General features: G+C 40.8%; 1 protein-coding gene across 14 annotated transcripts in view; it reads right to left on the minus strand.

Annotated features, from left to right (window-relative positions):
• LOC146374785 (neurexin-1a-like) overlaps positions 1–23,128 on the minus strand; it is a 254,486-nt gene that overhangs the window by 60,008 nt on the left and 171,350 nt on the right. The gene's annotated exons all lie outside the window — the stretch shown is intronic.

Genomic DNA, 23,128 nt, shown 5'->3' on the forward strand with positions numbered 1-23,128 from the left:
TATTTTATGTCGGGCATACATTAGAACGTAGACTTGATTTCTACACTTGATTTCTAATCAGTGGCTAAAACACTAATCAGCAGGACCCAAGTAATGTAAATATTCTAGCCTGAAACATACAGGAGAGTGTGAATGCACTTTCATGGTATTGCACAGCAAAATACAGCCGACTCTGCACAGTTAGAAGATAGAGACTCAAATCTATTTTTGGAGGGTTTTTTCTTTCTCGTTTCCTTAGGCTGTGTAATCACAATCCCAGACACTGCAGAAAAGGCTAATTTTACTGGTCACAGTCTTGCCCACCATATGAAAAAGGAATATGCTCTTGAACCCAACGCTACAATGGCTTTAGTAGGTGGAAAAAGCAGATACATTCGATCCAATCACAGTCTCACTGGTAAGGTGATGGCACAAGGGCCATCTCAGCGTGAAAAGCTTTGATGGAGGAGCTTCACCCATATTGTATCATGAAAGACAGAATGTGAGTCGGACAAAGGGAGGGGAAGAGGGAAAAAAAGAGAAGTGGTGTTCCTCTGAAGATTTTAGTGTCAAGAAAACAGACACTGTTGAAGTCTTAGGTATGATATTTACTGACCGCTTAAAGTGATGAAAATATACCAAGTAAAGCATGGGCTCTAATTGTGTTTACTAATTTTAGCAATGGCACTAAATTGTTCACATTTGGCATCACATTTTCTGATGCCACATGTGATACGAGTGGGTTTTAGATGTCGTTTGTGTAGTGGTTAAGCATAAAGGTAATTGTCAAATAAGCTATATAAATGTTAAGATCAATTAGTACATGATTATCAAATAAATGGAAAACAATGGAACTGTCTTGAGCTCAACCAACTTGGATGTTGAGTGTCGGTACCATTGAAGCTTCTCCAGAAATTACACTGAGATCCAGACTCTGTAAGTCCACTCCAGTCTAATGTAAATGTATTCACCCAGGATTCTTCAGCATTTTTCCCCATGTATCTTTCCTTTTGTCCTGACTAGTTTCCCAGCCTCCTTCAAAGAAAAACATCCCCACAAAATGAAGACTGCACCACTGAGTTTGACTGTAGGGATGGTATTAATGAAGTGATCCTCACTGCTGGCTTCCTCACGTCTTTGGGAATTTGTAGCCAGATCGATGAATCTTTGAGTCATCAGGCCAGAGGCTTTTTTCTTTTTTTGGTCAGATACGTGTTTAGGTGTCTTTTGGTTCCCAGAGTGCTATCATCGGCCTTTTATTGAGGAACGGCTTCTATCTGGTCAATATACCAAAAAAGCTACATTTGTGGAGCGCTAAGCTAGTAGTTTCCCTTCTGTGGGATTCTCTTACTGCCACAAAGGAAATTTCCTGTTGATTCAATGTGAACACTGGACAGTGGACCCACATGTAGGTAAGCTATAATTATTATTTGGGAATACTGAAAGCTAATATTCTACCATTTCTTATATATCTTTCCAGATCAGGGCTTTGACACAATATCGTCCTGCAAGTCTGTGGACAAACTCTGATCTTCATGGCTTGATTTTCAGTCTGACATCTACTATTAGCTCAAGGCACCTTATGTTTACAGATGTGTGTCTTTCCTAATTATGTGCAATCAGTTCAATTAGGCAAAGATGCACTCCAATCATTTTGTTAATTGCCAGTGTTATATTGGTCTGCATATTTTCTTTTGCATAAGATAAATATTTCAGGCTATTATTTTCAATAACCAACAAACAGTAATTTTTTAGCATTTTCATTGGGGTATATTATATAAAAATCCATTGAGCCTGAAACATAGCAAAATACAGAAAACATAAAAGGTTTGACAATATTATGTACATTTTGGTTAATGAATGGAATTTAGCTAAATTACAAAACTACTCAACTACTACTCAACATATTTCGATATAAAAATATCAATTGCAACAATGGAATAAATACTTGTTAAATTCAGAAATTATATTCTGGTTCAATTCAAAAAGAATTATCATGACTATTGTGTTTTTGCAGCTTTCAATTTACGGGTAATATAGTAAATTCTCATCTGCTATATGCAGTAAGTGGTAAGTAGTGAGCTAAAATGCAAAATAATCTTACTATAACTAAAAGTCTTTGTATGTGCTTGTTTCTTTGGATGCCAACTCATCCCATGTGATCAGAAGTTGAGCAACCAACTTGCCACCCAGTTACATCGTATACTCCAGAAAGTTTTTATCTATATCAGATGTAATGATGCCATCATTTTGCCCAGCAACCACATAGCAACAGGCTAACATGATTTCTTTTTAGCACCAATAACACCTTATAAAATCACCATATCATTTTTATTTCACCACAATAACATCTAAATTATATCCTTAAAACTCCTGCTATGCCTTTAGGTTGCTTGGCAACCACCACAGGAACTTACTAAAATGACATCGGGTTTTTATTCCTTTAAGGACCCAGAACAACTTCTAAAAGCAGCTTCTTGTTTTGATTTCATGACAATGACGTCTCATTAATATTTACAAACTGTAAATATATGCAATATATCATAAAGTCACAACATTACCTACAAACCACCTAATCATGCACATAATACACTTTATAAAAGCATCATATCATTTCTATTTCATGGACAGCAACACGAACAGGCCAGCATGGGCATGTACTAGCTCATTTAACATGGTAAAAAGTATAGCTCAGGAAAAGGTGCTAATGTGCTATTGTCATTGTAAGTATGATAACACACTAGTTAGCTTTTAACTCAATCCACTGTTTGATGTTGGACATTGCTTCTGTGCTGACCTGATGAGTCAACATAAACCTGTAACAAATCTAGAGTCCCAGTTGTCTGGTCTCAGGTAAAAGACGTTAAACAACGCCTGAAGAGAAAGAAAACATGCCAAGGACTACACTCCAGCTCCCATTAAAGATTCACGAGTTCCCCAAAGCTGTCTTATCCACAAACAGAATTCCACACAAAGGCACATTCATCATCAAGGTGCTGTCCAGATCATAATGAGAAAAGCTAAAATGGAGGAGAAGCTGTCGTCTTCAGTTGTCCGATTCTCACCATATGCTGCAGCTCCTGTCGACTACTTTCTGCTTAAGAGAGAGCCAATTTATTTTCCCAGAAGGATGGACCACTTGTGACATTTGGCAATGGAGCATCAGACGTTTCATCCAGCTGTTTCAGAGACACACACAAACACGCAGAGGCTGGGACAGAGGTTTGTGTAGTCACCACGCAGGTTTTGATAGGCTAAACAGGCTGACTTACAGCTGCTGCGTTTTAATGTGTAATGATCCGTGGTGGTCCTGATATAACCCTTCCCACTCACCGGCGCTTTGATGCCAGTGTATGCGCACGTATGAAAACACACTCAATCAAAACCCTTATATTCCTAAATCTAGCAGTTTTTCAAATGAATTCTTCTTTGTGATATTGCATGTGGTTGAATAGCTCCAACAATATTTACTGTGTAAATAGGAAACCAGGAACTGTTTCCCCAATGCTATTCAAAGCAATGTTTCTTTGCCAGAAGCTATTAGGGAATGGACTGTTTTGTGTTTTTTTATCGCAGTTTTTGAGGATGCCAATTCAAATCATGAGTACAAAGTGGAAAAGATTTTCAGATCACTGCATTGTACTGACAAAAAGACTTATCTCCACAGTAAGTCTGAAGTAGCATCAACCATTTTGTGCCCTGGAAATCATTTAGACAATTAGAAGCATTTTAGTGGAAGTGCTTTCAATGAAAAACACCCCTAAATGCCTGCTCACATTCACTACACTGTTACAAAAAACATCTTAAAAAAACGGTAATATTCCGGCAGCTGGGGCGTCAAAATACTACCGTAAAATAACAGAAAATAACTCCCTCATAAAAATACGGTTATTTCCAGTAATGACAATACAGCTTGTTGCGCTAATTTTACATGGGATCTTGCCTTTGCAAGTGATTTTAAACATTAAATTAGGAACACGTTAATGTGATTAAACAATGAAATTATCTATAAATAGGAAAAAAAACAAATCTTAAAAAAACAGTAATATTCCGGCAGCTTGGGCGCCAAAATACTACCGTAAAATAACAGAAAATAACTTTCTCATGAAAATACAGTTATTTTCAGTAATGAAAATAGAGTTTGTTGCGCTAATTTTACATGGGATTCTGCCTTTTCCAAGTGCTTTTAGACATTAAATTAGGAACATTTTAACGTGATCAAACAATGAAATTACCTATAAAAAAGGTCAATGAATGTGGCAATATGAATCATAATACGTAAATGTACAGAAATATACAGTTAACAGTTGGTTTAAATAATAATGTATGCCCTGGGACAGACTGACAGAGGCGAGGCTGCCATATTGCATCATCGGCCCCTCTGGCCATCACCAGTAGGTGAAGAGTCTTGACCACGGACACAATACAGAGAGTGGCCAAGTCGGGGCTCGAACCGGCAACCTTCTGAGCACAAGGCAAACTGCCAACTCTTGAGCCACGATCGCCCTAAACAGCAATGATAATAATACTTATATGATGTAACACAAGCTCATAGGAATCATTTTATATACTTTTCCATAGCATTACATTTGAATTCAACAGTTCGATCTTTCAAATAACGGACAGATATTTGTGAAATCGTGATACATTTGTGAATGTATTTTAACAATCTAAATATGCATATGTACAGACAGATACATTTAATGATCATGAAAATTATGTTTTATTACATTACAGTGATTTAACGTTAATTTACATTTGAAATGTGAAATCACAGTCTATTTGCGTAACTTTAATGATATTCTAGAAGAACAGAACAAAACTGTAAAATGCACAGTAAAATACTTTTATATTAGGAGTTTTTCCTACAGTGCAGCCATACCCGCGACCTTGTGGTTGTTAGTTCACATTCATTGGCCGATGCTTAGCGTCATGTTATTATGTGTCCCAACATCCAATGGCATGTCACATTGCTTTCATGGCCACACCCTCACCCCAGGTGCAGAGGCCTATTTCTGTTCAGGAATGTTGTGAATACTTTGAGATTTATATTAATTGCAATTCCTACCTCTACATTTATTTTTTTAAATATATAATTAGCACAGCGTGGCCGTGCAATATTTTATATGTTTTTTTAGTTTTTATTCCTATTAATTATATTTTCACTTGTGACCTCTGAATTATTGAATCAGACCTAGATGACATGAAATTTTCAGCACAATTATAATTCAAATACTCCTTTAATTATTGATTATTCTCATAAATTTTTGATCATTTTATATATATTTCCATAGTATTACATTTGGATTTAACAGATCATTCTCTCACATAACAGACAAATATTTGTGAAATTATGATACATTTTTGAATGTATTTTTACAATCTAAATATGCATATGTACAAAAAAATATATTTAAAAAACAAGTAAATTGTGTTTTACTATATGTACAGTGATGTTATGTTATTTTACCTTTGACATGTAAAATCACAGTCTACTTATGTAAATTTCATGATATTCTAGAAAGACAGTACAAAACTGTAAAATATACAGTAAAATACTTTGACATTACTGTTTTTTGGAACAGTGTACTTTTATGTTTCAAAAAGCTACAAATATAATATCAGGTTTGTTAATGGTGATTACATTAATCACAATTACAATTTAAAAACCACATATGTACGTGTAATGGAAGCTGTGACTGTGTGTTATACCCTTGAAGACACATTTTAGACTAAAGGTGGTTTACATTGATTTTCTGTGCCATAGACAGTAAGTGGCACCACTGACTGCATCTGTGTACCCAGTTGTGCTCATATAAATGTCCTGTTGAGCGCATACTGGAGCACGCAGAAGAGCATGAGTAGGTGCATGTGCAGCAGAAAGATGGAGGGGGTCATGGGGCTAAAATGAGCATGGAATCTGAAAATGGGGATATATGAATAATAAAAAGGGATGGTGTAGCCAGGCTTCCTGCATACGAGTCCGATAAAATGCTTCTATTAGCAGAGCCACCCAGGTGTAACGTGGCCACGAAGTCTGGATATCCAAGCAAAAGGGAAACAGTGGAGCCTTGTTATGGTGAGAGGAAATGCAAGTTAACTCTACCAAATATTAATCCACGTGATGGGTCAATAGACTCTATAGCTCTGTGTGCATGTGGACACGGATTTGTGTGTGTGTGTGTGTGTGCATGCAAGAGAAAGAGAGGAAGAGGCAAGAATGTGTGTGGGACACTTGATTTTCACAGAGACGTGCATCTCTGTCATTGGATGCTCAAGGCACATGCATGTGCTTAGATTCCCATACTTTGCTACAGGGCTCTTTCAGATGTGATGTAATCACTTTATCATGGTAATGGAAATTGGATTTAATTTTCTCCTTTCAGCAGCTGCACGTTGATTCACCCTCTCGAGTGAGAGATTCCTTGCTCGCTGGCTCTTCATCTAGCCTATAAACACCGATCTTATTTGTAGAAGTGGTAAAATTGTATAATTACAAAAAATAATTCACTACAGGTCGCTATCGCTCCTGCTAATTAAACCGAGTTGACACAGCAAGGTGTGTGGGGTGAGACAAGAGTTAGAGAAGACGTACTCCTTTGAGCTGGATTCATCTTCTCTGTGCCTCGTAGAGGAAGCTTAAAGATTTGAGAAATGATAAAGGTCAAAGTTGGATTGCTGCTGAAAAGTACTAAAAAAAAGGATTTGGCTCGTGGAGGTCTACCAACATTAAAATTATGTTGTTCTGAGGGAGAAGAAAAAAAGGAGCCCGGGGACCATGATTTACATTGAAACTGGCTGTAAAAAAACATCACCTCACACCTCCCTGTTTCACATTTCTACTTTTTCACCCCTCGACAAGGAGCAGAAAGTGCAATTTTGTAAATCCGCCCAGCAGATCAAAGTGCTACCATGTTCTAATGGCTGCCACCCACCCACCAGTCTCTCCTGTGGAAGAGCCCCATCAGCAGAGCGCGTTTAGGAAGAGCCAAGACAGCCTGATTAATCTCCTAATAGTTCCAGAGAGAGATAAAGACGGATACTGTAGAAGCACAGATGGGAAAAGGAAAGAGAAACAAAGTTGGAATTCAGTTATCAGATTGCACCATATGCGCCAGTGGAGAACGTGAAAAGAAGACAAGCAACAGAGAAAGCTGATGAAAACAACTCTGTTTTGTCTCTGTTGTGACTCTCACACGTTAGTAGAACAATACGACTCTTCCATTGTTTGCCGTAGCATTAAGGGGATGGGGGAATGGCAGTGATGCAGCACCCGCCTCCCCCCTCCACCGCCCCTCCTCCATGCCCCTGTCACCATCACAGAGAGCAGTAAAGGTAAAACTATTCAAGTCAATTCAAGTAGGCTTATCATCACTTCACCTGTATACTGAGCTAACGCAAACATCTCTCTTTCTCTCTCTCTCCCCGTGACAAACTCAGTCGGCTTGACTGGATGACAGTAACTATCAAAAGGATTCAACAAATAGGGAAAATCAAGACCAGAATAAAAGATAAAAAGGGGAGATAATAGAAAAAAATGAGCTTGTCATGTCTGAGAAGTTGGGGCATTTCAGAGTGAGCACAAATTGAAAGAATGAGAGTGCATGCTAAGAAAGACAATTTCACAACTCACTGAAGATTGAGCCACCACCTCAGCGTAGTTGGTTGTAACACGCTGCGCACGATGAATGGTAAATTCCTTGCATTTACCTCGGTGAAGTAAAGCATCGTATGGTTTGCGTTGCAGGAACGCAGCATAGCAGCGAGTCAGCCAGCTGATGCTTTTATAATCCTTTCATGTGAAATGTCCGTTTTGACCGAAAAATGAATCAATTTTACTGAAAAAAAACCCTTCTAGTTACTTCAATGCCTTCAAAAGGGGCGTGTCTGCGAGCACTTCCTGTGCATCTTGCAGAGAATAGTACTAAAGCGAAGGTTTCTAGCGTTACATATGTGCACGTATACACAGACAGCATAAGCACCTTCAAAAGATCAGCTTTGTTAGCGCTCGCATTAACACATACGATTATCCTGGGCACAGGGAGAAATAGGTGTTGTGCTTGTTTTTACTGATTGTATTACCAAAATCATTTTTCTCCTTTTGTTGGATGCCACCCATTAACATGCGTTAGCTGTGACAGTGAATATTTTGATTTGATATTCCACACCTTCTCTGGCTCGCAGTGGACTGAGAAAAGATGGTGGGGTGCGAAAAGTGACGAATGGGACAGGTTTAGATAAGAGAAGCCAAGAGGTACCATTTTTTCTGTGTGTGATTGGTGCTGGTGTCACTGCTGGGCCCAACGTCAGGCAGAATTTTTATAAAAACACCCACATTTTTTTCGGCCAAGCCGGAGAGTCAAGAAATTACATAACCAGATGTGGGTGTTTCCGAGCAATAAATAAACAGTATAACAACAACTACGGTAGGATACATGGGGTGTTTTTGTGAGTGCGTGCGTGTGTGTTTGTTAGCCACAAGTGTCAAACACCTCGCCCATTGCAGCATCCAGTAACACAATACAGCAGGTCAAAATGCGCTTGTTTTATTCTTTGTACTCGGAAGGAAGCGGTGCTTCTTTGTCCTGCAGCACCACTGGGTCTGTATTCCTCTCTATTTACTCCCAGTCAGTATTTTAAGGGTAGCAGAACAGATATTTTCTGTGCCGTGAAACTGCCTGCAATATTTCAGCATTTGGTGAAGTTTCCAGTGTCGGTAAGAGCTTTTTTTTTGCCATAGCGGCCACACAATAAGCAGCACTATTCTGAACCCAGCAACAGGACCTGATACAGCGGAGGCAAATAATATCACATTTCTATTTACAGTACATTTTGCAATTTCAAGCGCTGCTTGCTTTTTCAACAATTATCACTAACTCTCGCCGTAAGTGATACCACCTGGCTTAGAAAAACAGGGTGTGTTATTTTCTATAAGCACTGCATCAGTCAGAAAATATTCACAGCATGACTGCGGCATCACAGCTGAGTCTGAGGGAAAACTTGGAGGAAAAAAATGATGAAAGTGCACGCCAGACTTTTAATTCTCAAATCCAGCTTCAGGTATGAGTTACTGCCTGTCTGATTCAAGGCAGGAATATGGAGAAGTATATTGAAAGGTCCCTCTACCTGACAAACTGGGGAGCAGCTATGAGTGACTGTCGGCTTTTCAGTTTGTCTATGACAGCGTCTGTCTTCATTCAGTGCTCTTAAATTGGCTTTGGAACCGATTGGAAATGGTTCTTTTATTATACACTTCCCATAACTCCCCCTCTCATCAAAGCTTGACCATCTTTTATCTGGAAGATGACGTTTCCATTAGGGTCTGCCAACCTCTGACTGCTGCTCTGTGAGTTGTGGTGCCGAGGAAGAGCATTGTTAACCAACACAACAACAGGATCTCACCGGCTGGGGAGCTCACAACCCTCGGCCGTGGCAAGCCAGTTCATCAGATGACTGCTCACCCAGAACACACACACACACACACAGGAGCAGACACACATGGCTTGTCTCTATTGCCTTCTCCCATTTCTTTCTCCCTTTTCTCTCGCATTCTTAGACACACAAACACAAAAATTCACAGATCTGACAAAGTCAGACAATAGAGCAGCAGAAAAAAAGACAGAACTTGGCCAAAGGGAATGTGTCTGTCAGCTCTTCCTCACCAGTTCCAGTGTTTCATCAAAGGTATGAGGTTCAGCTGCCAATCTGGCAACACTTTCAGTCCCCAAACACAGAACTGGGGTTCTCTCAAACACTGGAGCTTGATGACTCCCTCCTCCCTCTGTTGCTGTCTTCATTAACCGCATTTCGTGATACAGCTTACATTAACAATTTAAGGTTCAAGGAAGCGGAATCGTTATACAGCCCTAGGATATATAGTAAGTATACTGCATACTATTTTTAAAGCTTCCTGCTGACCAGGCCTGGTAACACTGCTGGCGCTCATAAGGACGTGGCCATGCCCGGTGTGTGTGCATGTCGGAAGAGACATACGCTCTGGTCCCACTCTGGGAGTTATAATTAGATCTACATTATCAGACTGTCTGTTCACACTGGCCCTTTCAGCTACTGTTTGGATGCATCATGAATCATTAGTCTAAGTGGTCACGCAAGATCTCAGTTCGATCTGTGTTTTGTGAAACATTTCATTCATCTGTAAAAGTTAAACACAATTTTTATCTCTCCCATTACTTATCTTACATTGCTCCTCATTTCTGTTGTGTTCATGTCCTCCCTTCATTTTTTTTCCTCCTGCTTTTCCGCACATCTCTTTTCTTTCACGGGCTGGCAGCGGGAAAGCCTTTTCTCCAGCATGATTTCATCAGGCTCAGCTCCTTGACCTTTGTGCCATGCTGTAAATGGCAGCTTTCTTTATGAGGCCTGTGATGACTTTATTGAACAATTCACACACAAGGGCACGCGCGAACACAAACACCCACACACACACACTTGTTCACACTATACATGCGTAAACGCTGCCATGGGATCTGTCCTTCACAGCCAGCTCTAACTCTGACTTTTAGGTGCGTGCTGAAAATTCCAGGCCTTCAGAGCTGCTGAGCAGTTTTAGAGCAGGTGATCAGCATTCCTGCAAAAAATAAATCCAGGTTTCATGGGGACTGAAACGCAACCAAAGTTTATTCATATCATATTTAGAAACCAAGCTGATAAACTTTCAGATCTGAGTCAGGACCTTGGAGTCAGTGGGCTGCTATTAATTGTGTGCAAATACATAATTAATATCTCCAAAAGTTGATTCTGTTCATCTGGACGTAGCGTTTTGTGGGAGAATAATTAATAGTTTTTTAAAGACCATAGCCCTTAGGTAAAGGCTCATGGAAAGCCAGCTGACCGTGATTAGCACACTGGAGCAGCAGGAGCAAATATTTTCAATTTCCAGCAAGCGGGAAATAGTACATTTGAATTTCACAACAATTTAGAGAGTGGTGAGAGAATCCATGAAATTTCAGTGAGAGCAATTATATCTGACAAGTAAACAAAATTAAATTGCAGCGATTCAAACAGCATGTTGCAAAATGCGTCAGTGAATGAAAAGCCCCGTGTGCGCACTGAAATTAGTTGTGCTGCTACCAAGTTTTAGAAATTTGGGACAAGAGTGTTCGACACCCAAGTCTGGGCAGTTAAACAGACTTTCTAAAAACTGGCCAGGCTTTACTGAAGGTCTTTTCTGTCAATGTAGTCGTTGTCTTTGTGAAAGTTAAACAAGTACCCATTATCATGGCGGTCACAAAGGACACTGGGCACTGAAGTGTAGTGAAGTCCTTTCACACTGTAACCGTTCCAACAATGTGTCACAACAACCGCGCCGACGCAGCTCTCGCCATATGCTACGAGTACTGATCCGGGCCGTTCCTGACTCAGCTTTACCCCGTAGTCGTGGTTCATAACAGAAGAAGTGATCAGAGAAGAGTGGTGGGTACTGCTGCCATCATGATTAATACTGTGCATTAGAATTAACTGGACTTCTGTATCTGTATAAAACTGAAAAACTCTGAGCTGAGGCAGGGAGATATGAGTAAGCTGGTATAAGATGCTGCTCCTGAACTGTTTTGCTCACTCATGCTGTTAACTGCTCTATCATCTACTTAAGTAAAGACCTATGAAAAAAAATGAAGTCATGTCTGTGCAGCAGTAACATGCCTCATCTCCCATTGTTGGTGTGTGCGCACGTTTAGATCTCGCATGAATCCCTGGCTATGATGATGATACAGTGACACGTTTCACATAACTACCGACAGCGAGGAGGACACACACTCCTACATGCGCGCACATACGTGTAAGAGTGTCAGATACAACAACAGTCGCTGAGTTTATGAGCGACCTGCATCTGACAACCTGTCAGTAGATGTTGTAAAGCGCAAAGCGTAGTCTAGGATGAGAGCTCGTGGCTTGTGTATGTGCACTCGAGTCCTTTTTCAGACTTAATCCTTCTACCTCCCTTGTTTCATCTTATCCCCTTCATCCCCCCTGCGCCAACATCAGGCTTTTCCTGACACAGTCCTTATTCTTTATCTTTTCAGTTTTTCATCCTTTCTTTTTGCTCCACTTATCTTCCCTCTTTCCTTCCTTCATTGTCTTTGGCTTTTTATCAGTCATCTTGCAGGGAAAAGGTAATAAAAGACCAACACATCGAAGGAACATTGCTCCGCTTTTGTTATTTTGTTCTCTCACACCCTCCTTTTTGTCTTTTATTTTTGTTTGCTGCAACAGACCTTATCGGGAAGATGGCTGCGAGATAAGGCCTCTGTGGTTCTTTGTGGTGAAATAATACGACAGGCCGATAAGGCCGGATGTGTGACTAGGTTCGCTGCTGCTTCTTTCCTCCCGCCACTGCCTTCTCCTCTTCCCAGGGTGTGCTAGGAAATCCCCAGTGGGGCTAAGAGATATCAAACCTTTTATAAAATGTCAACCCTACACTTCGGACACAAGCGGTGACATGTTTTCCAAGGCAACTGCGCAGCTTAAATTTTTGATAATAACAGAGACAGCGAGCGGCCACATTCTTTAAAAATGCATCGCTGTGTGCCTTTTTAATGTGAGCTGTGGTTGTTAATGACATGTAAAATGTGTGTGTGGCTGCTGCCAGACTAACAAGGCTAAACATTACAGATGTAATGGATGAAAGCAAACTATAAAAAAAGGTCTTGGCCTGTGCTGCGTGTGGACACAAAGAAACTTTTCATTGCCATCTGTTTAATAGTGATGGAGTCACAAGTTCCTGGCTCATGCCATTACTTTGTCTCTAATCTGCAGCACCTATTACGATTTCATGAAGTGGTAATGATTATACAATTACTTCCAGCTTGGAAATACCATAATAATGGCTGCAATGACCAAGGTTTGCGAGTTTATTGAGTGGATGTTTATGGATTTAAAAACAAACACACACAGACTGGCTGACTGGCTGGCCATTGATTTGTGCTGCTACTGACTAAAGAAGCGTGGTGGGCGACACTGGCACTCAATAGCAGTTACATTTTCATATAAATAACAACAGCATTCTGGCCTTTAATTGCCACAGAAATGACTACATGGGTTAAAGAGTGGGCATAGATGGATATGGCATTGATTTGGGTGACTTTTTTTTACGCTTTGTACTCTGAGGCATCACTTGGGTGACATCTCCAGCTCACTGGGTTTTTCTCCTCAACTGGCCTTGTGATAAACATGTTATGTTTGTATTCTAAAGAGGGCTGACAGCGCCTTCTTTTTGTTTTTTCTCCCAGATCCAAACCTCTAACAACTCTGAATAGGATAACAAAGGAAAATGGCTGGATGGATGGATCTCATACCACAATTAGAAGATCAATTACAAAACATAATTCATAGTAACTCTCAGCTATAGTGTATACACTTTAAATGCTTTAGCTTTATACCTGATCAGATGTTGTAATGCTTCTGTGCTGAAGCCATATTAAAGCTTTGACTTCAAGTGTTAAGCGCAGTCTGGATCCAGCAGAGACATAGAATTCCCACAACAATTTTCTACATCTTTTATAACACCTCCTTGTCAGACACAGGGCTATTTCACAAAATGCGCAAGTGAAATAAAGAGTTAAGGAGAGGGAGACACTTCAAGCATAACTGATTTATTAGGCCAAGTGAAGGGAGGAGAAGGAGAGAAGAAAATGATTTAGGCCTCACATACACTTTTAATTACTGTTGTCAAGGTGTTTGCTTCGCCCTTCTGGGAAAAAGCAAACCAAATCATCACTCATACCAACTACTTAGAAGACCCGCAAAACAGGTCATAAAGTTTAGCACCTCTTCGATAGTGCAACATTTACTGCAACATAAACAAATCCCAGCCTTCTCTCTGCGCAGTGTCTGTCTTTTCTCCCGAGGTAAGGCACGCTGCATGGCTGATAAACTGAGCAGAATGAGGCGACAAATCCAGGGGTGCCCTGCTCAACCTCGTGCGCTTACCTGAGGGATGGAAGAGGACAAAGGAACAACATGTGCCTGTCTGTTTGATCTCCCTGTATGAGGTGCGCTGCACATGTAGGCTGCTGACACGTCATGGATTGTTTGCTCTCGCACCAGCAGCCCTCACTGCACAGCAGCTCTTATTATAGCAGGGAGGCAGCCGAGAATGATATTCATTCACACGCGCGCGCATACAGACACACGCACACATACAAATTTTCCTTTGATGAGGCTGTGGTATAAACTATCTATGACCAGAGGCTCACTTAGAATTCCTGTCTTCAACATTACACTCTTATAGCTGGAAGACAATAGAAGGTAGTGGCCAGACAGTCTGCCCCAAAAGCAATACCAATGAAGAAAATACACATCCGTCTTGCAATATTTAACTTGAATGTCAAGTGCTCCTCGGCATATACACCTGAAATTACAATAGCTGTGTTTCCAGGTTAGTCTTTAGTAATATTGACCGGCAGCAATAGAGGATATAGGAAGGGCCACTAAATCCATTATTCATAAATGAAAACAGGGGGCAAGAGGAAGATGAGTGTTTCTGCTGACTATGTGGTTGCTCCCTCAGAAGTCTGAGACATTTTAAGAGCGGATACGGTTCCCCCACCACACTAACCCCAGTCAAGTTTGGTTTCATTTATGCTGATTTCCATACGTCCAAAAGATCTGTTTCAATCTATAGCTTCCTGCTGCTCATTCACTCTAAATGTTTTATGAGCCTGTGCGACTTACTGGTGAAAGCAAACTGTAACAAAGGAGGATAATTTTCGTGTTCCTGGCACATACAAGATATTCAAACAAAATGATATGAAATGGAAAGGGGAATACAATAATTCAAGGCTACAGTTATCTGAGCTAAACCACTAATAGCACACGCCGCTCTGCCTACTGTGCCATGCTGCAAAATGTTCCCACAGCAGCACATAATTAAAAACAACATGCTTATATGTGTATTATATTTATGTGTGTGAAAACACAACAGGCTGGCGAGAAGAACAGTGCCGCAGTGAAAAAAAAAAGGTAATTAAGTTGACCGGAACAAGGCGAGCTGTCTGTTAAATATTCTATGCAGCCCCACACAAAGCACCATGGAAGCCATCAACAACAGGGCACCAACAACAATTACGGAATAATTAGCAGAGAAGATTTGTCTTTGCCAGGGATATGTGTAAGTAATTGTATAAGTAATTTTAGACTTGGCCCGGTCCAAATTGCCTTACTTGTGCTTCAACCTCGGTTAACATAAGTAGACTTAAAGGGGCGCGCAGCGCAAGTGTGGCAACATCTCTAAAAGCGCATACAAACATGCTTGCGTATGCTTCAAGAAATACATTTCCCTTGACTTGAAGCTTTAATTTGCCTTGCTTTTTGTTTAACGAAGTTCTAACAATGAAATCATACAGCCACTAGCACAAGTGTAATGACAACAGAAAACAGCTATTCTCACTCCATGTTAAGTCATTCCTCAGAGAGTTTTACATTGCTTGTCAAAAAGGGGGGAAAAAACTAGAAGACACTAATGCAGTGCTACAGTTATTTAGATTTATTCACACTATCCCTATTTATGCTTCATCATCTGTTACTGTTCAGATTATATTCGATGATTTACTTGTAACGAGGCAATCAGCATTCAAAGAATAACAATGTACTTCCTCATAAAAATAAGCTCTACATGTGATAGTTTGGGGACGCTGAGCTACAGCTCACTGTAATGGAGCAAGAAAGAGAAGGCTATTGTTATCTCACCCCGAGGCCCGGGGCAGCTGTGTCAGAAGTCAACAACTATGGTGACTCCATGCTGTGGCACTCCAAAAAAAGAAACAAAACACACACACAAAAACTCATGCTTTAGCATACTGAGGTCTGCCTTTTAGTTTCTTTTTAAATTATTTTTAAACTAAGTTAGAATCTTAAAATCTGAGCAACGTTTGAGGCTAAGCAGCCTGAGCGCTCTGCACAAATGTGCTCAGCGAGAACTTTGGAGAATAGCTGAGCCAATCAAAAAATGTTTCAAACAGATAAAAACAAACACAATGTTGACACTTCTAACCTTGTAACTCCCCAAAAAGCGAACATGCCTAACAGTGTAACATTGACGATGAAATCAAATTTACCCCATGTTAGCCATGGCAATATTGTTCTGTATGAGGCAAGCCTAGAACATATTGATGTACAGCTTTGAGGATGAAAAGCTGTGCTCGCTGTGATTTGTTACACTAATAAAAGTGAAGACACATTATTGTCCTGCCCTCTCAAATACACATACACACAGATCTTCCCCTCGCTCGCTCTCTGTCTCTCTCTCACACACACACACACACACATTCATTCCTCTTCATGGACCACTTGGCTTTGTAGTGGCAAAGAGCTTGAACAAATTGAGAAATGATTGGAATTGAAAGATGAGTAATGGCAATTCTAGCGCTGTCTCTTCTCAATATGGAGATGATGAGATTTGATTCTTTGAGGTCAGGTACATCATCCGAGCAGAGTGGATGTCCCGTCTATGACTAAAAGAGATAGGGGGCCATTCGCTCTCGCGTACATCCTTTTGCTACAATCGGTCACAGCCAACATAAAATCAATGCCATATTTACCAGCGTATTACCATACTAATAACACTGCTCATCGCCACTTTAACAATTAAGGCTCAAAATCTGCATGCTAAATATATGCAGCGCCTGGGTTATTAGGCATTGCACTTTCTTACTGCCGTCTCCTCCCCATTCATGTTGGGGAGAGTGAATCAGCAGTAAATGATTCATTTCATTCCTTTGAGTGCTATCTCCTCATTACAGTCAGCAGTTAATTCACTATTACAGTGCCATTAGCCTAGCTTCGCCACAGACTGCGCTGCAACCTGCCAAACATACTGACAAGCAAATGGCAGTTCTGGTTTCACTGACACTTGGTCACACAAAGGGAAAGCAAGGACAGGAGCTAGGCTGTGAGGGCTGATTCTGTGATTCCTGCTATTCAGGCTTTTATTACAAGATCCCATAAATAGGAGTAGTGGGAATGCAGGGAAACCTCCACAACATAAAACGGAATGTATCTTGAAAAAAAAGGTGGTCAAGCAGGCTGAAAAGAAAACTTTGGCCTTTTGCCATCTGTCGCATTGCGCTGATGATCCTCAAATTACACGCTCCGTTGGTTTTTGCTGATTCTGATTAATGTGGAGCAGGTTGGCAGCTAAGGCTGTCTTAAGATGTTGTCCCAGGGAGGCGGGGTAACTGTAGAATTAAGAGTGACTCGTGTCAGCACAAACCGTGGGAAGCAAAATCGCTTGTGATGAATGTGTTTTCTCCTACCCTCTGCTTGTTGGAGCATGACAGTTAAATGATGAATAATGTCATGGGAAACGCATCTGTATTTGGATGACGTTTTTTGTAATTTTACAGATTTTATTCGGGGAAAATGCAGTTCCTTCAGTAACCACTTGAGGCATCATCCAAAAGTAAGTCGATTATGACGTTATATGTGACATGGGAGTAAAATCTGGACCTCAAAGGCTCATTCATTCTGCTTTTACTTTAAAAGGGAGGAAAAAAGGAAAACCATCAAAAATGGTCTTCATAGCTTGTCTTTCTTTTCTTTTTGTTTTACTTCTTAACTCATCCAAACTTTCTTAAGGCTTAAAGTTAGCGGTGTTGACTGGCAGCTGCATGCAGACACAGGTGTGTGTAGCAGGCAGCTGTCTGCCAGACTTCACCTCCTCCAATTTGAGGAGGACCTGTCAACCGCATTTGTGATGTTGACGCCTTGAGGAGCATTTCAAAAGAAATTATTTTTAAAAATAAAAAATGTAAAATAGTACATCACATCCAATAACTCTGTGCTCCAGTGAGCGAAAATCTACTGTTGTGTGATTCACAGCCGAGGATGCATCTTGTTTCCTAGTGTTAGTGAATAAGAAGCACCGAGGCTTCGAATTGGAGATGTGCAGAGCAACGGGGGGAATCTTGGTGGCAACATCTATTATATAAAGTCTTGATTTTATGTAAAGTTACAAAGAAGCACTGCATGCATGTATAGTTTGCATTTGTGCATTTTAAATAACAGAAATGGTATACTGCAGTTTTACATTTGAAATAATGTAATCTATTTAACTTTAAATCAGCTTAAAATGAACATTTTCACCACGGAGCTAAGTCCAGTAGACTATATTGGAATAGTTGCCATGGCAACAACAGTTAAAGTAAAGGCTGTTCAAACACTAAAAGCATCCAACATATGAAAATGATTTTAAAACCTTTAGCTGGACATGGAATCGCACACGCCTGCACACAAGTTGACATGAGCGTGTTCATTTCTTCTCCATTTCCAGTTGGTCCAACTATCAGTTGCTCAGTTGCTAATTATTGATATGCACTGACTGGGGAAGCAATGCAGGAAGGCTGTATACACAGAAATCCTGGGGGTATTGCATGCGGCTGTGTTCTATGTCTGCACATAGCGAGGTAATTACTGGGTGTGAGACCTTAACACGACTGTGGATGAGAATAAGATCCCTTCCCTGGACATGTGTTTTAATAGGAGCATGGGGAATAGCGTGACACAGGCTCTCTCCTGAGACCTGCAGCACCTCTCCCAGGTAACAATCTCATAGCACCGAATGTGAAAGTGCAGTGTTCATCTAATGAAGCACACGATTGTGAATAATCAGAACTTTATAAGTAATGTGAACTCCAAAAGAACATATAAAAGTTGACGTTTTCCCACTCGAAACTGAGATGCTCAGACAGTGTGCAAGGTAGTCTCTCTTCTCAAGCCATTTTACATGATTAATAGGGTAGAGAGCAGGAGTTGAAACTGCAATTAAAGGTGTCTTCCATCAGAGGAAGAACCCCCTTTCTGGTAGTCAGCTAAAGGAGGACCGAAGGGAGCAATGCTCCACTAGAGAAGTCATTATTTCTCCACCATCCTCTCTGCTCCGTGGAATATATTAACTTCACAGTGTTGCCGTCTTAGCCAGCGTGCCTTCATTGCCTGTTTATTTTTTTTAAAGCGATGCATGCAATTAGAAGTAGGAAAAGAAGAAAGCACTTGGAATAGTCCCCAACCCCTACACTGAGATTGAGTGCCAGCACAAAACAAGCTGAGTGGGCCCCTCGGGGCCCTGCCTGAGACTGAGGAGAGCCTCTGATAGTCGGTGTCACCGCTGCTCATTGACAACAACAAAAAAAAACAAAAAAGAAAAAACGCTACTGCAAAGCTTCAGAGTAAATGGTTTCCTAAAAATGTTCAGATGGATTTCCAATAACAGACACCAACACCCCTTGTTTGTGCAGAAAAATAAATGGCACTTCCTTGACAGCGTAAAAGTAAAATGCTCACTCGCTTTAGTATTCTGTGCTGAAATTTCACAGCCATTGCACAGTAAACTGTTTAACAGAGAAAAGTATTCCATACCCATATCTTATAAACTTTGTCCCAATTCCTCTTCTGTGTGGATTACACCGCTGAATAGACCCACCAAGGATCATTACATCCGTAACTCCCTGTTTTGCATAATGTCATTGTGTGGATTTGACTTTCAGCTACAGCGCAATTAATTATATACATGGCTTCTTTTCCAAGCCACACTATCATGTACAGAGAAGACTTACATCCATGTGGGATACTTGTTCTTGTAGTCTCATGAATACACTTCACCTTAGAAAACGTGAAAGGGATTGTGGAGTATCATCGTAATTGGTGAGACGGCAAGAACATTATTATGAATCTAGTCCCTCTTCCACGTGCGCTGCAGTAATAAGCCCGAGGAAAGTGATTGTCGTACATTTGATGGTTCGCTGACTTCACAGTCATTGTCTTTATCTGCATTGGAAAAGGCGAGGCGGGGGAGGGATCACACCTCCTTTGAGGTGCATTTAAATCATAGTCTCCACATTTTACTCAGAAAATTCCCTCTTGCGAGCGTGAGCTGAGATGGCGTCCTTCAAGCCCCGCTGGGTTTCCTGTCATCATGAAATGGGAGCAGGAGATTAGGAAGGGTGGGGGATGTAGAGGATGGAGCAGGAGGGGGGTAAATACTGAAATCTGGTCTAATCCCATCTCATACAGCTGAAGATACACTCCTCCGAAGACATTTCTGCTCAGGAGCTGAGGTAACTGAAAGGAGCGAGAGGGATACTGTTGGGAATGGCCAATATATTGCAATATTGTTTCATTTTACAGCCTGATCCACTAAGGGTGCAGTTCAACTAGTTAAGGGTTTTGTAGGTGACACGCTGAGTGCTGCTATTCTTGTGAAGAAAAGCATCAAAGTGGCAATTTTGCACAGTTCATTGTGTTTAATGGAGCACTGTAAAACACGTCCCTTCCTCTGTAATTAATAAGGAGATGACAGAAGCGTCTAGATGGTTTGTTTCATAAGATGTATCTTTTTTTAATATGTCGTGATTTAATTTTCTGCTATTCTTTCATTTGGCTGCGTTTCAGAACTAAGGAAATAGACCTATATCACAATGCTATTCAACAAGTCTTTCAGAGACAGATTTATTGGCTAATTTTAAGTTTAAACTGACATGTTAAAAACATGTAGTTTTTTTTTATTCGTAATTAACATTTGACAAAACCCTATGGTCACGTTGCAGTTTAAATTATAAAAACCTGTAAACGCTACAAGTTATTTACTGCTTTTATGTTTGTCATGTCACAAAATCAAAAGCATGTCTTAAGTCACCCTGTTCATGCCTCCTTCCTCTCTTTAAAGCTATTTTTCTCTCACGCTCATCTAATGAAATGTGCAGAAATAAACAAATGAGCTTTCAGAGTGACTGCTGATGCGAGAGGAGAGGGGATTCTCACAAGCCACTGCCCCTGCTGTATGTACATGCGTTATAAACAATTTCTCCCTGTAAAATGTCATTGGATTGGTACACTCTTCCACGAGGAGGATGTGTATGCATCTTTTTGTAAGCTGCATGATCTTCCTGTCTTGTTATACAATGTGAGACTCCCCTCTGTCACCTCGCTTGTCAGTGAGGCTCAAGCCTATAACCTCTAGCATTCATCACTCGTTCACAGCGAATCTGAAACCTGGCATACACGCTGACGCTGTCGTCTTGTGTTTCCACAAGATGTGACCTTTGTCTTTCGGCAGAAAATGCACCTTTGTGCATTTCCTCCAGTGCCAGGAAGAGGAATGTTGTAATGCACAGCTTGGCGCACACGTGTATTAAGGGCTTATAACATGCTGGAAATTTCTAGTAAGTCCAAAGTGTTACATTATTTTAACCTGTAGCCTAAAGGTCCCAAGTTACGGTGGCCCTGAGAGGTCAAACAGTAACGTGTCACAAGTCACAAGCTAACATACACTTTGTATGAATTATACAGTAATATATGATCATATGTAGTCTAAGGCACTTGGAAAGAAAAGCATCTGGACGTCTTTAGGTTTCTTGAAGACGTTTCACCTCTCATCCGAGAAGCTTCTTTAGTTCTAAGAGAAAATGGGGGAGAGTCCCAGATTTTAGGCCCTGTGGGAATGTCCCCAAGAGGGTCGTGGACCCCCTATTGATCCTCTACCTAATCACACAAGCCAAGGGGTGAAAACAGGTGTGGGTCACAATCAGCCAAGGTTTCAGGTGAACCCATTGTGAAGCCTAGCCCCACCTTATCATGTGATTTACTGAGATCAAATGGCCCAGGATGTGAGTGACCGTCAAGGCGTCTGGGAAGGGATCTCAAAAATGGATTATAGATGGCAGACAGTTGGTGTCGTAAGCCCCGCCCTCTGTTCAAAGATGGTCGTTCACAGTTTCGCAGCTCCTTAGACTACGATAACCTGGATGACTGAGAACCTTCACACACATGGATCGTATGATTAAAACCCACACCACCACACATCTTTTTTTCCCCTCACAACACGGGTGAACCCTCTGTTTCTTTTTGCTCGTTTTTCAGCGCGATCCTTCACATGTTTTAGTTTCTGTCACTTTCACAGCTGTTTCTTCACATTATTTTCTCTCCAAAAACACTTTCCTTGTGTTTTTTTCCCACTTCCTTTGTGGTTTACACATATTCTGTTGTGTTTTGTATGCTTTTGCAGCATTTTTCTATTTGGTGGTGTGTTCTTAAGTTGCAGTGAATTTGTTCTCTCAGGCCACCGTACTAAATAGACGTACCACTCATTGTATTTAAATTGGAAAACATTTTGACAGAAATAACACAAATAAGTTAGCAAAAATGATGTGCAAGTTAGTGGGTAGATTTCTATGTCTTAGGGGTCCAAAGATATTTTCATCGTTTAAATTATAGTGGAGATTTCTCCTGTTTTACCCAGTCTGATACAGTATGTCTCTGCTGCATGAGAAAAGGTGCTCAGAAAGCAGCAGAAGACGTGAGGACTGTGGGAGAGCATTTGCACATCCAAGTGAGCACATCTACACCTTAACCATATTTTAATATACGTCCTTTTGAACATCTTGTTTCTGTCCCTATATGGCATTTAGTGATGAACGGTCTGCATTATATACCTTACATCATTTTAAACTGGACAGCTTCTTCTGGACTAGGGGCTAAAAACCATTTGTCCCCAAAGCTTGGGGAGAAAAATGTAACAACAAAAAACAAAAACCAGACAAAACAGAAAATAACCCATGTCCAAGCACAGCAACTACGGGGCCTCTCTAAAAAACAACATCATTGCTTCTCTATGTCCTCGGGATAGGCGTGCTTATGTCACAGTTTGCTTACTGTAAGTGTGAATCTCAGTGTGTGGGCAGCTGGGGTTGAGACAAACTTCAAGACCAATTTCATGTTTTCTTGTGGGTTGTTGGTGTGTAGCTTTCACATGTGTGTACGTGTGAGCAATGTTCCTGTATGCTCCTGGCCAGCATCAGCATTACTGTCAGTAAGTGGGTGCTTGTGATAGGAAGGTCATGTGCTAGCCAGCAGAATTATGTCCAGGTCAGCTATGCACTGTATAGAACTGACCCTTCATTTGCCTCTGTTTCTGCAGCTGTCACACTCAGAGGCGAGGTGAGCAAGCGTGGGCTCCTTTTTATCACACGCATTAACCTACTGTTAGCTGTACACAACTACACACTTCTTTAGAGGTTCTTAACTTCAACACAATTAATCCCCAATCCCCATTTAGGCCCCAGGAAACAGTTACAAGATTGCAGTCAAAAGCCCTTCATCATGTTCATGTAGGATCCCACTTCAGTAAGAAGCCAATTTA

The sequence above is a fragment of the Perissodus microlepis genome, chromosome 13, assembly GCF_051167445.1.
Source record: "Perissodus microlepis isolate ML-2025 ecotype Zambia chromosome 13, ASM5116744v1, whole genome shotgun sequence".
Classification (NCBI taxonomy): domain Eukaryota; kingdom Metazoa; phylum Chordata; class Actinopteri; order Cichliformes; family Cichlidae; genus Perissodus; species Perissodus microlepis.